We start from the raw sequence: 14972 nt of genomic DNA, 5'->3' as shown, positions 1-14972 counted from the left end.
TGAACCAGGATATGATCATCAATAATATTTGGTTAATACAGACTAAGCAATTTAGGCTATTTTTTGTGTGAACTAATACATGTCTACTAATATATTACCTTCCATGCCCCACCCCTTGCATCATACCAAAAACTTGCTGACGCATATTAGAAAAAGGGCATGGGGGGCATGGGGAATTTGTCAACTCATGAAAGTCCAAATTGCACTGCTTACATTGCTGTTATGCTGACACAACTGATTAGATGTAAAAACTGCAATTTGCAAAAAAAAAAAAAGTTGTACTCTAAAACCTTAACAAATCTGAAGAAGTATCTGAAGAAGTGTGCATGCACACGAAAGCTCATACCAATAACAAACTTAGTTGTTCTCTAAGGTGCTACTGGCAGGAATTTTTTTATTTTGTTTCAGCTATGGCAGACCAACACGGCTACCTACCTGTAACTAGAACCTTAACCAAGTATTGTTTCAGCCAGTTTTGTTTGTTTGGGTAGTATTCAGCACTAGTGTTACTCTGAGTAGATCCAGTAGAGTTAATAGATATGTGATCTTAGATTTGTTAATTTATTTGGGTTTGCTCAGATTAGGACTTAGCTGAATACACTCTTTATATCTTATCCCATCCCAAGAGATCAGTGCAGTTAGCTGCAATTTTCAATGATAGATGATAGATAGATAGATAGATAGATAGATAGATAGATAGATAGATAACCATGTTCCCTAAAGAGTTCATAAGAAGACAAGGCAAATAATTTTTAAAAAGGAAATTCATCATCAACAACAACAACAAGAAGAGTTTGGATTTGATATCCCACTTTATCACTACCAGAAGCGGCTAACATTCTCCTTTCCCTTCCTCCCCCACAACAAACACTCTGTGAGGTGAGTGGGGCTGAGAGACTTCCAAGAAGTGTGACTAGCCCAAGGTCACCCAGCAGCTGCATGTGGAGGAGTGGAGACGCGAACCCAGTTCACCAGATTACGAGTCTACCATTCTTAACCACTACACCACACCAGATGAAGCTGGTAGACAGCTGCCCTGGACAAATAATTAACCTGTGACTCCATGGATTGCTGTCCAAAATGACTTCCAGGCTGCACACCTGATCCTTCAGGAGCACAGTCTCCCCATTCAGGACCAGAGAGTCCCCCCACCCCCACCCACCCCTTGTGCTCCAGAAACAATACTTCTGTCTTGTCGGGATTCAACTTCAATCTATTAGCTGCCATCCATCCTGCAGCTGCCTACAAACACTCACCCAGGACATTCACCACCTTCACTGGTTCCAGGTAGCTGGGTATCATCTGCATGCTGGTGAACACCCAGCCCAACCCCCCTAATGATCTCTCCCAGCCACTTCAATGTCATGTTGCGTCATGTTACATCACGTTACGTCACAGACGCCATTGGGCACCCATAACCTGGGGCCCAAGTCAGTACCCCTGTCACCCACAGAGGAGAGAGTCTTCCTCACAGAGCAGTAAATTTCAATACGGTCATACCTCAAAAGTCGAACAGAATCCATTCCAGAAGTCTGCTTGACTTCCGAAACATTTGACTTCCAAAGTGCGGCTTCTGAATGTCCCGTAGGATGTTCGGCTTCCGATAGAACGTTCGAAAACCAGAACCATCACACTTCCAGTTTTCAATCATTCGGGAGCTGGAAGGTTCGACTCCCAAGGGGTTCGGGAGCCGAGGTACGACTATAAGTTAAATATTGGTGCCTTTTTCTCCTGTTCTCCACCCTGTCTTTTAAAGATGTGAAATACTTCAATTCTCAAGAGCCAGAAGCAGCAGCCCACTTCTGCCCTCCTCAGCAGTTTTCCTTTAGATGGATGCGATAATCTTGAAGTGATGCAGCCACAGCAAGGATGGTGGCAGTGGCTGAAAGACAGCTTCTCTTTGGAGCCTGGGGTCAGTCAATATTGCTGCCTAAATCCATCTGGGGGTGGAGCCAGCTGACAGCCATCTTCAGTGCACAATTTTTTTTCCTAACTAGGTTACAGTCATTTTACAGGTGTTCTACTGGCTTGATCAAAACTTTGATATGCTCTTACAGGCCTCCCCTTAGAGGCAGCTACTTCCATGGCTGCGGCTCCATGAAGAGAGCTATTAATAATGAGCACACCTCACCAGTCACATATCTTCCAACATTCCTCAGATGAAAATAGGGACATTTCTGATCCTCCATTTTTGTCCCCACTCCACCCACGCAGAGCATTTACTGTCAGAAGAAGGGCAAATGCCACCAGAACCACACCAATGGGACACAGCGCACACGCCCTCCACTGTCCGGAGAAAACCCCTTAATCCAAATTTTATTTTATTATTTGGTAGATTTATAAAAAGAAAAGCACACAGCAGTGAATAATTTTTTAGAAAGGGGCAAGATTAGATGCGGACGCACAAAGCGTTTATCTATTTATTTATTTTTTAAAAAATCAAGACTTCTTGTGTTCCACTCCCTCTTTCTTCCCGCTCAGGGCGACCCTGTCTTCTGCCTGCCCCTCAGAGCTGGCGCATCATATGGGGCTGGACTGCGGCGGCAGCAACCTCTCCTCCTTGCCCGCTCTCCAGCATTTGCTAAGAGCTGTCCAAGGGAGGAGACCACCAGCAGCAGATAGGATATTTGGCTGTGCCTGTGGAGTATTTTGCATGTTGTGCTGATCACAATGTTTAACCTGAACTGATGAAACCTGTGAGTAATCCAGAAGACAGGTGGTCTTTCTTCCCTTGCCATTTTTGTTGATTTCGTCTGGATGGTGATTTTGCAAGACTCGTATGTACACCTTTGAAGAATTCTACCGTCATTTCACCATCAACTATTTGTGAACTTTTTGGTGGCATTAAGATTTTGTTGCTATACCCAACCTACTGCTGAATGGTTCAGTTGCGTGAACATTTTATCTTATATTATGTATTCAGTTATATGACCTATACATGGCTCTGTTTATCATGTGGCTCAGTTGAAGGAATATTGGCATTTTAGAAGAGTGTTCCAGTAAATCTTTCATTACATTTTCAGCCATTGTGTGGTGGTTTGTTGTTTATGGTCATATTATCACCACAGCGATACTTTATGTTGTTTGTGTCTTCTTCCAATCAGACAGAGCAAATTTTTGTATAAAACAAGAGAGGCACAATCCAGCTCTTTCAAGTCCCATTGACTTGAATGGAAGAGTTAAAAATATGCTAAAATCTCTCAAGTGCTTAAATGTGACCGGGTTTGTGCTGTGGCTGTTTATGTTTGTTGACATCCACCATGGCATTTAGTCCAACATCAGTCAGGATGAGTTATCATCACAAGGGAGCAACCATTTTTTTAATGGAAGTGCATCTGGCAGATGCATGTGACAGATGCTCACAGGAATACAGATGGCTGCTTGCTTCCTTCAGCCTGGATGTTGACTCCAGGTTCTTCAAAGGAGATGTGGAAGTCAGGAAGCTGAGTAGGAATTTCACAATACTTTGGGGAAGTATCAAAACTTCACATTTCATACCAACATTTGAAATCTGTAAATTTCAACCACTAGGAATGACATTTCTAGGCTACTGGTAGGAGAAGAGGACACTGTTGATGATGTCAGCGCAAGAATCCAGTTTACTGTCTTTGAAATCTTGGAAGAAAGATGGTCAACAGAAGAATTTCACTAAATCCATATGAAGTGGACATGCAATTAAACATTCTTTTTTCCATCGTGAGACATTCAGTGCTATCCTCATGCAGTTATAAAAAAAATGTTGCTTATGGCTCAGAGACTTCCTTTTCAGTGCTATTAAATTATCATGTGCAACACTCACACACACACACACACACACACACACATTTGATACTGACCATTTTCCAAGTCTAGGTATAACAAGGCAGCAAGTAATGTTTTCAACATTCTGGCAGCTTAGTTGCTTATGTGTTGGAGTCTTAAGTGAACAGTTTTAAGTCCAACAATTCTGAAAACTACTATGCTACATCCAAGCATAATTGATTTGATATTGATTGATTTGAATTGATAAAACTGGTGAATCAAAGATGAATTGCTTTTCGTGTTTATGAAACTGATGAGAAGGTACTGTATCTGCTTAATTATTATTATTTTTAAAGTCTACAGTATATAATGGAGTTGAGCCTGCTGTTCTCTAATAATTAATCAAGATAACTGATATTTATGCGGGAGATGAGTGTGTCTGTTTCTAAAAGCAGACAATTGAAGCTGCAGCCAACAATCTGCATGCTTCAGATAAGAATCTCGGACTTCCCTTCTGTCTTAACAAGAGACTTCCATTTAAGAGTTCCCTTTAATGGTAATCCAATAAAGATTTTCTCACACATGTGAATGTAATTAAAACAGTCATTAGAGTTTCTGATAAACCTAAATCTCCAATAAATGATTAGCAATGCAATTGTATGCATGCTTCCTTGGTCCCAGGTAAGTGCACATAGGATCACATAGTGGGAGTCCCTGTTCATATTCACACCATTATTTTCCCCAAAGAACTCTGGGAACACTCTAAATGAATTGCATTTTATCAGGTCCATATTATGAATAGTGCAAGACTGGCCCATATATTTCTCCACCATATCTTTTGAAGTCTTCCAAGTTAGAGATTAAGCATGGTAATCGACTAAATTTCACTCAGAGCAGACGCATTGAAATTAAGGAACATGACTCAGGTAGGCCCATTAATTCCAGTGGGTCCACTCTAAATAAAACTTAGTTCAATACCACCCTCAGCATTTACACACATTCAAAGTGTGACCCATCCAGCAGAGTAGCAATGTCTGCCAGCGCCTGGGATGGAGCTTTGAGGTATGGATAGTGGCTCCACTGCTCTGCATGGAACTACTACCCAGATGCTTATAAAGTTGAGGTCATTTTAATGTGCTTTAGTTTTTTTAAACTTTTGTATGCTTTAAGGCAGGGTTGTACATTTTTCTTGATTTTACTGTTTTGTTGTTGTTTAGTCGTTCAGTCGTGTCCGACTCTTCGTGACCCCATGGACCAGAGCACGCCAGGCACGCCTATCCTTCACTGCCTCTCGCAGTTTGGCCAAACTCATGTTAGTAGCTTCGAGAACACTGTCCAACCATCTCATCCTCTGCCGTCCCCTTCTCCTTGTGCCCTCCATCTTTCCCAGCATCAGGGTCTTTTCTAGGGAGTCTTCTCTTCTCATGAGGTGGCCAAAGTACTGCAGCCTCAACTTCAGGATCTGCCCTTCCAGTGAAGGGTGGTATATAAATAACAACAACAACAACAACAACAACAACAACAACAACCCAGCTCATTTTCATTGATTGTTTTGCAGTTTAGTTTTGCATTTCTCAGACTAACCAGTCTAACCCTTGGACTTTCTCCTTGCCTTTTTAAACTACAGGGAATGCATTATCTCTCCTCCTGTCTTCATAAACTATTCCAGTTCTCAATGGGTTCTCCGCTATATAATGCTTTGGCCTTTGAACTCTCATTGAACACAGCATGAACAGAGGGGGCGGCAGTGTGCATGTGTGCAAGGTGGCACCTACCTGTTTCGCCTTAGGCAGTGATGCACTAATCAAGATGCAAACAATATCCACTCGGCCCTTACAGTGGGAGAAATAACCCCTGTTCCCAACAATCCTGCAAGAAGAGCACGTGAGACTGCGCAACCAAGTAAGAAGCAACTGGCCTGTATTTAACCAAAGAGAAATTTTAAAAAACAAACAAACTCCTATGTACTCTTGAGAGTTCTCTATCCAAATCAAGAAGATCAACACAAGAGAAGCAGGAGTGAGTAACAATAATTTGTCAGATTTGTAAAATTATGTGCTACAACTCTGCTTCTCGTAGTGCAAACTTAAACCCGTTGGCCCAGCCGCTTGTTTCAAACTCGTGCATGGCGTTTGTGAACATTTTTCACACAGGATAGCAAGTGCAAAGCAAATGGTTTTAAATTTAAGTCCATTCTAGCCTTTGAATGATGAATGTGGTAAATGCTAACAATTTAAATGACACTTGTGAACATGAATTGAGGCATGAATGGAATTGCAACCCCCAGCCCTAGAGAAACAGAAAACAGTTCAACATGTAGATAAGCTCCCTGGTGTAAGTTTCCATTTAAATTATGGACTGTAGACATTACACGGAAATAATCCCCATTGACTCAAGATCACTGACACAACCGTAACAACCCCCAGTGGCTTCTTCTTGGCAAAGCAGCTTCTGGAAGAGCAAGTAGCTGTGGAGATGTGGCCAGGAGCCCTTGACCCTTCTCCTGCCAACTGATTTTCTTCTCGAACTCACCCCAGCTGTTCCTCTCCCAATGCAGAAAAACCCTGTACAGAGGGAAATTATGTGGGGGATTAATTGTTATTTTTACTATTTAGATATATTTTCCCCACTCTTTCTTCAAAGAGCTCAAGGCAGCATATATGCGTCCACCATTTCTCCTCACAAGAACCCTGTGAAGTAGGCTAAGCAGAGAGACAATGGCTGTCCCAAAGTAATCTTTGTGGCTGATGGGAGTTGAAGTCTAAAACAGGCATAGGCAAACTTGACCCTCCAGATGTTTTGGGACTACAATTCCCATCATCCCTGACCACTGGTCCTGTTAGCTAGGGATGACGGGAGTTGTAGTCCCAAAACATCTGGAGGGCCAAGTTTGCCTATGCCTGGTCTTAAAAAAAAACCCATCTGAATGGCACCAGGTTGACAAAGGCCAGTGTAGAAGAAGTAGCCTGTGGGTGGATGTGTAACATGAAATTTAACAAGGAATACTGTATTTCAATTAAAAGTTTGATCTCAGCACTTACCATTCTGTGCCCAATTAGGCTGCTAAAATCCCAGTACAGTTTAACGTTCCTAATTAATTGGAAAGTATTGATAGAGCTGGTACTCTTTCCTCTCATTGCACCTCTCAAAAAAAAATCCTTGAAAAGAAATTTCTCAGCAGAAATAGAAACAGGAGCTGCATACTGCCCTCACATATTTCACTATGCTGTTTCTCATACTTAGCAGTCTGCCTTTTAATACATGACAGCGAAGATCTGTAAGATACACTGTTTAAGGAATTTTGTTTTTACATAGTATGTCCATGATATTACTGTACAGTAACAGACTAGATGGAAAATATGAGTTTGGACTGGAGAGTATGAGATTTGCTGTCTTTCCAAGTCATGTATCTTCAAGTTAATTCAAAGCAGAAGTACTCTCCAAAGGCTCCAAAGCTCTTACCCCATTCTATAATTTTTACAAACTTATAACAGACAGTGAAAAGGGATTAACTGATCTAGCTAGATGAATTGCCAAATGCACCTGACAAGTTGCATATGGTAAGGCTTATTTTCCTGTTGCCATATCAGACAATATAAAGTTATGTACTACAATAGATATTGTTCATGCAGGCTTTTCAATGACAAGTGGAGCAACCTAGTAGTCACCGGGGTAACATTCTGAGATTGGGGTTAGACTCAGTGGGCTTTTGGTGACCCCAGCCCTCTAATTCTGATCACAGAAAGAGAGTGTTAAGAAGGTCAGATAGGGTAGATAAGCTTCATATTGAAGTTACAGGTAGGTAGCCGTGTTGGTCTGCCATAGTCAAAACAAAATAAAATAAAAAATAAAAAATTCCTTCCAGTAGCACCTTAGAGACCAACTAAGTTTGTTCTTGGTATGAGCTTTCGTGTGCATGCACACTTCTTCAGATACATTGAAACGGAAGTCTGTATCTGAAGAAGTGTGCATGCACACGAAAGCTCATACCAAGAACACATTTAGTTGTTCTCTAAGGTGCTACTGGAAGGAATTTTTTATTTTATTTTCTTCATATTGAAAATTCTCTTTTGCCTGCATAACAAAAGAGCTGGCCACAGAAACGAAATAGGGAGGGTCGTTATCCTCCTCTCCCTTGGCTGCAGGTGATGACATCATCAAGGTGTCTGCTTTTGAAAGAGAGCGTTAAAGTGGCAATCCTGGGACTGGTGTCTGAGAGAATGAAAGCCCTGACTTGCTATGGCATTTAAAAGCTAATGGGAGAGTAGGACCCTTCAATTTTATGTCCAACCTATTTATATGTGCATCTATTTGGTTAGGATTGCTGTGTAAATGTAATATTGACAAAATACAATAAACCCCGTGGAGCTGAACATGCCACACTGAACATGCCACATGCTGAACGTACCTACTTTGGGCATGCCAAGATACCAAGACATTTCATTTCGTTAACACAGAAATGAGTTATGAGTTAATATGTTTGGCAGAGCTATCCAAACGAGTGCTGCAGTGATTACAACAGAACATGTGCAAACAATTATCAACTTTCAGTGCCAACAAAAGAAAACTTGAACTCCCCATAAGGAATATCTAAAAGTTCAGGACTAATTCAATGCACAAATCACAGAGCAGATACGCTAGGGTTAGAGTTCGAAAGCCTTCTTTGGGGGAAGACTGAGTTAGAAACAGAAATATTTTTACTACCTTGTGAACGTAGCCCAGGTAAAAATGTGTAGAGGTAGCACTGAGGGTTGTGTGCTCAGACCTTGGTCTCTACATGTTCAAGGTGTTATTTGCAAAGCAGGCCATAAGTATCTGAAGAAATCGTATCTGAAGAAGTGTGCATGCACACAAAAGCTCATACCTATAACAAACTTAGTTGGTCTCTAAGGTGCTACTGGAAGGATTTTTGTTAAAAAAAAATTTTTGTTTCAACTAGAACATAGTATAACTGGTGTATACTAGGCTGCCTGTGCATGATGCTTGCCCTGCAAAAATGAATGAATGGATCACATGCATGTAGAAAGCTTCTCCAGTTGTATATGGGACTTTAGGTTTCATCCACTCCGCACTGTATGTGGATGAATCCAGGGCCAGCCCACCCATGAGGCAATTGCCTCAGGCAGAAGGATCTACAGGGCAGTGGCGGAGGAAGCCACTTTGCCACCCAGGGCGGCAAACCCGGGGGTGGAGTCACTCTGTTGCGCGCATGAGCAACGTCGCTACGTTAGACGCATGCGTAGTGATGTTGCGCATGCGCGCTACCGAGCAGAGGCGAGCCAGGGAGGGGCGTCTGTGGCCCAAGAGAAGCCCGCCCCTCCCCTCTGCCCGCAGCCCGAGTGCCGCGGGAAGGAACAAAGTAAAGCGCCGAGCGGCGCCCGCCCGGGGCTTTGCTTCCGTTCCTTCCCGCTCGGGCTGCGGGCAGAGGGGAGGGTGGGGCTTGGACTGCAGCTTGCCTCCGCTCGCAGCCCAAGAAGCAAAGCGCGCACCGACGACTAATTTGCTCGGTGCACTCTTTGGTATTTCCGGCTCAGGTGGAGGCAAGGGGCGGGGTTCGCCCCTTGCCTCCACCCGAGCCGGAAATACCAAAGCGCACGCTGAGCAGGTTTGCGAGTCCCGTGCCGCCGCCGAGCGTGGCTTTTCCCCGGTGTCCACGGGGCTTGGCTTGGGTGTCGCATGGGGGGGGGGAAGCCGCTCAGAGTGTCACCCCTCCAGCCTGGAACCCGGGGCACCCCGCCCCCTTCATCCCACCTTCCTACGCCACTGCTACAGGGGCAGCAGATCCAGCCTCCAAGAAATGCATTGTCTGCTGCTGTGCACTCCTTCAAGGCTGGATCTGCCCCCTCCTTGGCAGCCCCACCCACTCAATGCTGCTTCTACAGAGGCCTCTTGGTGAATGGAAGGTGCTGCTGGTCTCCTCCAGTGCTGGTGTAGTGGGTAAGAGCGGTAGACTCATAATCTGGTGAACCGGGTTTGCTTCCCTGCTCCTCCACATGCAGCTGCTGGGTGATCTTGGGCTCGTCACACTTCCTTGAAGTCTCTCAGCCCCACTCACCTCACAGAGTGTTTGTTGTGGGGGAGGAAGGAAAAGGAGAATGTTAGCCGCTTTGAGACTCCCTAGGGTAGTGAAAAGCGGGATATCAAATCCAAACTACTACTCCTCCTCCTCTTCTTCTTCTTCTTCTCCCCACCCCACACCCTTTCTTCCCTGGCAGGAGGGAGCATCATTTTGAGGTTCACCTCAGTTGATTATGTGTCTTGGGCTGGCCCTGAATGAATGTTTGCACGTGGCCTTGTCCCCCCACCTTTTTTGAATGGGGAAACTGAACGAGAGGGAGAGATAATAACTCACGAGGCTACCAGTCTCCCTAGTGAATATAGCATGCAGACCAGCTCCTTGGCTCCATTGGACTGAACCACAAAGTCTCTTCACAATAAGTACAGTGGTACCTCTAGTTGCGGACATGATCCGTTCCGGGGTGCTGTTCACACCCCGAAAAGTCTGCACCTAGAGAGGCGCTTCTGCGCAAGTGCAGAGTGCGATAGAGCACTTCTGCGCATGTGTGAAGCGTGCCGAATGCATCTGCGTGCATGGCGAAACCTGGAAGTATACCCTTCTGGGTTTGCCGCATTCGAAAGCTGAAAAGACGCAACATAAACCTAACGCAACACGAGGTGTGACTGTATTGAAAAAGTGCTACTCCAAACGAAGACTCGAGAAAGAAGGGTTCCTAGCTGTGAACTGGACATGAACTTTACCTAACTCAGAGGGGCATATTGCTCATCATGCCGAAACTTGTCTGAATTTCTTCAGTGGTTTGTGAGGCAATTGGAGGAACAGATGTGGCTAAGGGGGGAAAAGGCAGTCAGCTGTTACGACACACATACCGGTATGCTTAAAGGGCCTCTTAAGTTTGTGAACCAACTTGCAGAAAGGCTACCACCACTCTCTGTTTTCCCTGTGTCATCTGCAAGAAACCAGTATGAGTAAAGGGGGGTTCCAACAATTGTTCTTCCACTGTAGGCTACAAGAAGGAGTTTTAATGCACCACCAGCCACACTTAGGGGTATCTTGCTATCTTCCATTCTCATGGTGGGCATGGCATAGCCACTGGGGCAGAGTTGACCCCTCCGCTCTCAATTGGTTGCCACATACACCTTTCTCCCAATATGGCGCTGCTCCCCTCCGTGCCACTTTCACACCCTGTATTTGGTGCGTGCTTGTGTGTGTACGTGTTTACAATTTGTGAAGCAGTAAAAGTGTGTGTGTGTGTGTGTGTGTGTGTTATTGATTTCAAAAAGGGTAAAAGGACCGCAGCTAGGATGATTTCTTAGTAAACACGGTTACAAATTGGGCTGTAAATACCATCTGAATTTCACATGGTGGCATCTGATCGATAATCAGATGTTTATTTATTTAATTATGAATCACTTGCCATGAGGCATCCCTAAGTGATTTGCTATATAATAAAAACAGATATAAAACAGACTGGACATCTGATGAGCTAGTCAATGGCACAGCTGGATCCAGTCATATCTACTCAGTTTCCCTATCCATCCACAAAACTTTTCAGTTTAATTTTCTCTTCTTGGTCACTGTGTTATTGAGCTGAGTGTGTGGATAAAAAATTACAATAATGCCAGCAGCACAAGGTTAGCAAATTGCAGTCTTGCAGCTTAACCTACACGAATCTCAGAGTTTCTTCTGTAAGAAAAAAGATGGACGAACCTTGGGAAAACATGCAAGGATTACAACTGGCTTACAATGTCATTGTAAAATTGCATGTAGAAGGCATGGCAAGTGCACTCTTAGGTCACATCCACACAGGACCAGCCCATTTGTGAGGCAAGATTCCTAACTGCCTCAGTGGCAGGGGCAGTGGATCCCAATGCAGTACTTGCTTCTTATGTAGATCTCGACTCACCCCTTCTTCCCTGGCTGGGGTGGGGGTGCCACTTTGTCGTTCACTTCTTGGGCTGTGTGCTGGCCCCGGGGGTTTGTTCGTGAAGCAAATTCCAAGTCCAGTCCTGGGTCTAGGGGTCCAAAGGAGGTCATTCCGGCGGGGAGCGAGGCAGGGAGCAGGTCAAGGTCCAAGGCAGGTGCAGGCACGAGGTTGCAGGTCAAGCATACGTTCGCAGCTAAGTTGGTCACGCAACTTGGGCTGGGGCTGGCTGGCTTTTATCTGGCCCTATGCTTAGGGCGGCCCCGATCCTCTGGAGACTGGAGGCGAGCACTCCTCCTGTAAGCACTTAGCTCTCTTCGCCTCTCTGCCCTGAGCCTCTGCAGCTCAGGAGAGGCTGGTGGGTTACTGGACCCAGGGGCCGCCCCAGCTTCCTCTGATGAGGCTGGGAGTGGAGCACCTGCATGCAGGCAATGGGTCCTCCCTCCCATCAGGAGCCAGAGCAGACTCTGCTGATGCCTGCACCTGGGGATCCAGCACAGGTGGGGATCCTTCAGGCTCAAGCCCTAGCCCTGGCTCTGCTGGTTCTGGAGGCAGGGGATCCTGTGCAGGCTGGGATCCCTCAGGTTCAGCATCTGAGTCTGACTCCCAGGCCATCACAGGCTTGTCCTGCATCCGCAAGGCTTCCCCTAAGCAGTGGTTTTCAACCCGTGTGCTGTGGCACCCTGGGGTGCCTTGAATGGTGGTCAGGGGTGCTGCGGGCAACACTGGCCTCTGTCCCTCTTCCCTTCCCTTCCTCCTCTGATGCCCTCTCCTGTCTCTGCCTCCTGAAGGCTTGCACAGCAGCCCTGGCTATAAACTCAACAGCCAAATGGTGGCTCTCAAAGGCACCTCTCTTTGGGGCGGGGGCAGCTCAGAGACCAGGGGCAGCAGCAGCAGCAGTTGCCTGGAGGACGCCCAAAGAGAGGGGAGGGGAGAGGAGGCTGAGGGCACACTCTGCAAGGGAGAAATTCAATAAAGGGTGAGAGGCTGACAGCTCGGCAGGCAAGAGGTGACACAACTGGTCTCCTGAGCCCCACAGGGGTGCTGCAGAAAGAATGTAGTTGGTCAAGGGAGCCATGGACTCCAAAAGTTTGAAAACCTTCCCTAAAGAATCCTGTAAACGGTAATTTGTTGGGAATTGTATCCCAGGATGCTTTGGGGGAAGTCCTATGCTTTAAATGTATGATGCAGATGTGACCCTAGAAAAATGATTCCTGGATCTCCTTTCCAATGGTGAGCCATTAACTCCAAATCTTAGCATTGTTTACAAATTTGTATGCAATCATAAATGTTTGGGTGGTGAAGGATGTATAAACTGTTTTTTTGCCACATATCTTCATACGGTTGGGTTTTGGTGTTTTTTTTTTAAGAGCATAACCCTATGCATATTTATTCACAGGTAAAGTCCACTATGGACGTGGGTGGCGCTGTGGGTTAGACCACAGAGCCTAGGGCTTGCTGATCAGAAGGTCAGCGGTTCAAATCCTGGTGACGGGGTGAGCTCCCGTTGTTCGGTCCCTGCTCCTGCCCACCTAGCAGTTCAAAAACACGTCAAAGTGCAAGTAGACAAATAGGGACCGCTCCGTCGGGAAGGTAAACGGCGTTTCCGTGCGCTGCTCTGGTTCACCAGAAGCGGCTTAGTCATGCTGGCCACATGACCCGGAAGCTGTATGCCTGCTCCCTCGGCTATTAACACGAGATGAGCGCCACAACCCCAGAGTCATCCACGACTGGACCTAATGGTCAGGGGTCCCTTTACCTTTAAATTCCACTATGCTGATCTGAGTTCACACCCTGGGAAGCTTATTTTAGGACTACAGCCTAATTATATATTATTGTATGTTACCTTTCTATAAAATTATCCTAAGCACTCCTTAAATAGGACAAAGTAGACATATTTTACATGTCTTAGAATTATAACATTTAGGCTTGCCCCACAGAAAGTGGTGCAAGTTAATAAAGTTGATGTGTTTGGCAACTAATGGCTGGATTGCAGCTGCATTCAAGATTACCAGGCAGCAGAACTCACAAAACATCCTGAACCATTTCAACTCCCCAAATGTTCAAGTACTACAGAAAAAAAGTCAAATACTTTGTATATTAATCATTTTGTTCAAGTGGAACTGCCAGCATTTAATTCAACAGTAGCACCGCAATAGCTGGGTCTCAAATGTCATCAGTACTGACATCTGCCAGCGTCACTTGTGACATGGGGTGAGCTGTTTTCATTCTGCTTCTTTTTTTTAGCATAGGACTGGATTTTTTGCTGCCGCTGAACAAGCAGAACTCTGTTGGACTTCACTTCTGTTAAGTACACAGTAGTAGATAATTTCCTTTAACTGTTCTTAACCTAAGTCTTAGCAAGCAATCCAGCTCCTGCTGAAATTGACTGGAGAAGTCCAATTACTTTTAAAGGTTAAGGATTCAGTCCTAGCTGATTTTTAATTTCACATAGCTCACTGGTGCACAAATAACTTAAGGCAAACTTATTTTAGCTCCATTGAGATCAATAGGGCTACAGTGCCTTACATACCACTTGAGTATAATTGGGAGATGAAGTCAGTTGTTACAATCTTGGTTATTATTGCAACCCACTGTTAAATCAAAGATCAGCTTTTAAAAAGTATTTTGGGTGTCACAGAAAAACTTAGATTTCATCAATACACACTCCAATACGCTCCAACTGTAACTAATACCTTAAACATTAGTATATGGAAGTTACAGTTACTAAGCTACAAAGGAAACTTGCTCTCAAATAATAGGCCTGGTACTGTTTTACACTGCTGCTGCGAATCATTTGCAGAGGTTTCACATCAGGGTGTAGAAGAAAACAGTAAGTAACTGCAGCCACACTTTTCTGTAGTTGCAGGCAGATAAAAGGAAAATACGTTAAGAGCCACATTTGCATGTGGGGTGAACTCCCAGGGATATATCCCCAGGGAATCTCATGTAGGCTACTGTAAAAAAAAAAATGGGGCTGACCTGTTAAGCAAACTTATATATTTGCATGTCGAGGCTCCGTGACCACTCAGTTCCCCAGGGTTCAAATAACTTGACAACACACAGAATATTGGTTTTGGGATCAAATAAGGCCACAACTTTATTGATTACAGATGTGAAGGTTGGGCTATAGGCATTGGGGTAAGCAACTGCGTATATCACTCCAGCCCTAAGGGTAAAGACAGCTGGAAGGGACGCCCTATGACCTCCGTCAAATCGGAGCACCCCCCAAGTTAGAGGAGTGGTCTGGCCCTAGCCCTGTCTGAGCACCGGACAGGAGCCACTCCT

Source organism: Lacerta agilis, chromosome 1, assembly GCF_009819535.1.
Source record: "Lacerta agilis isolate rLacAgi1 chromosome 1, rLacAgi1.pri, whole genome shotgun sequence".
In the NCBI taxonomy this organism is placed as follows: Eukaryota; Metazoa; Chordata; class Lepidosauria; order Squamata; family Lacertidae; genus Lacerta; species Lacerta agilis.
Note: the sequence above shows the minus strand (reverse complement) of the source record.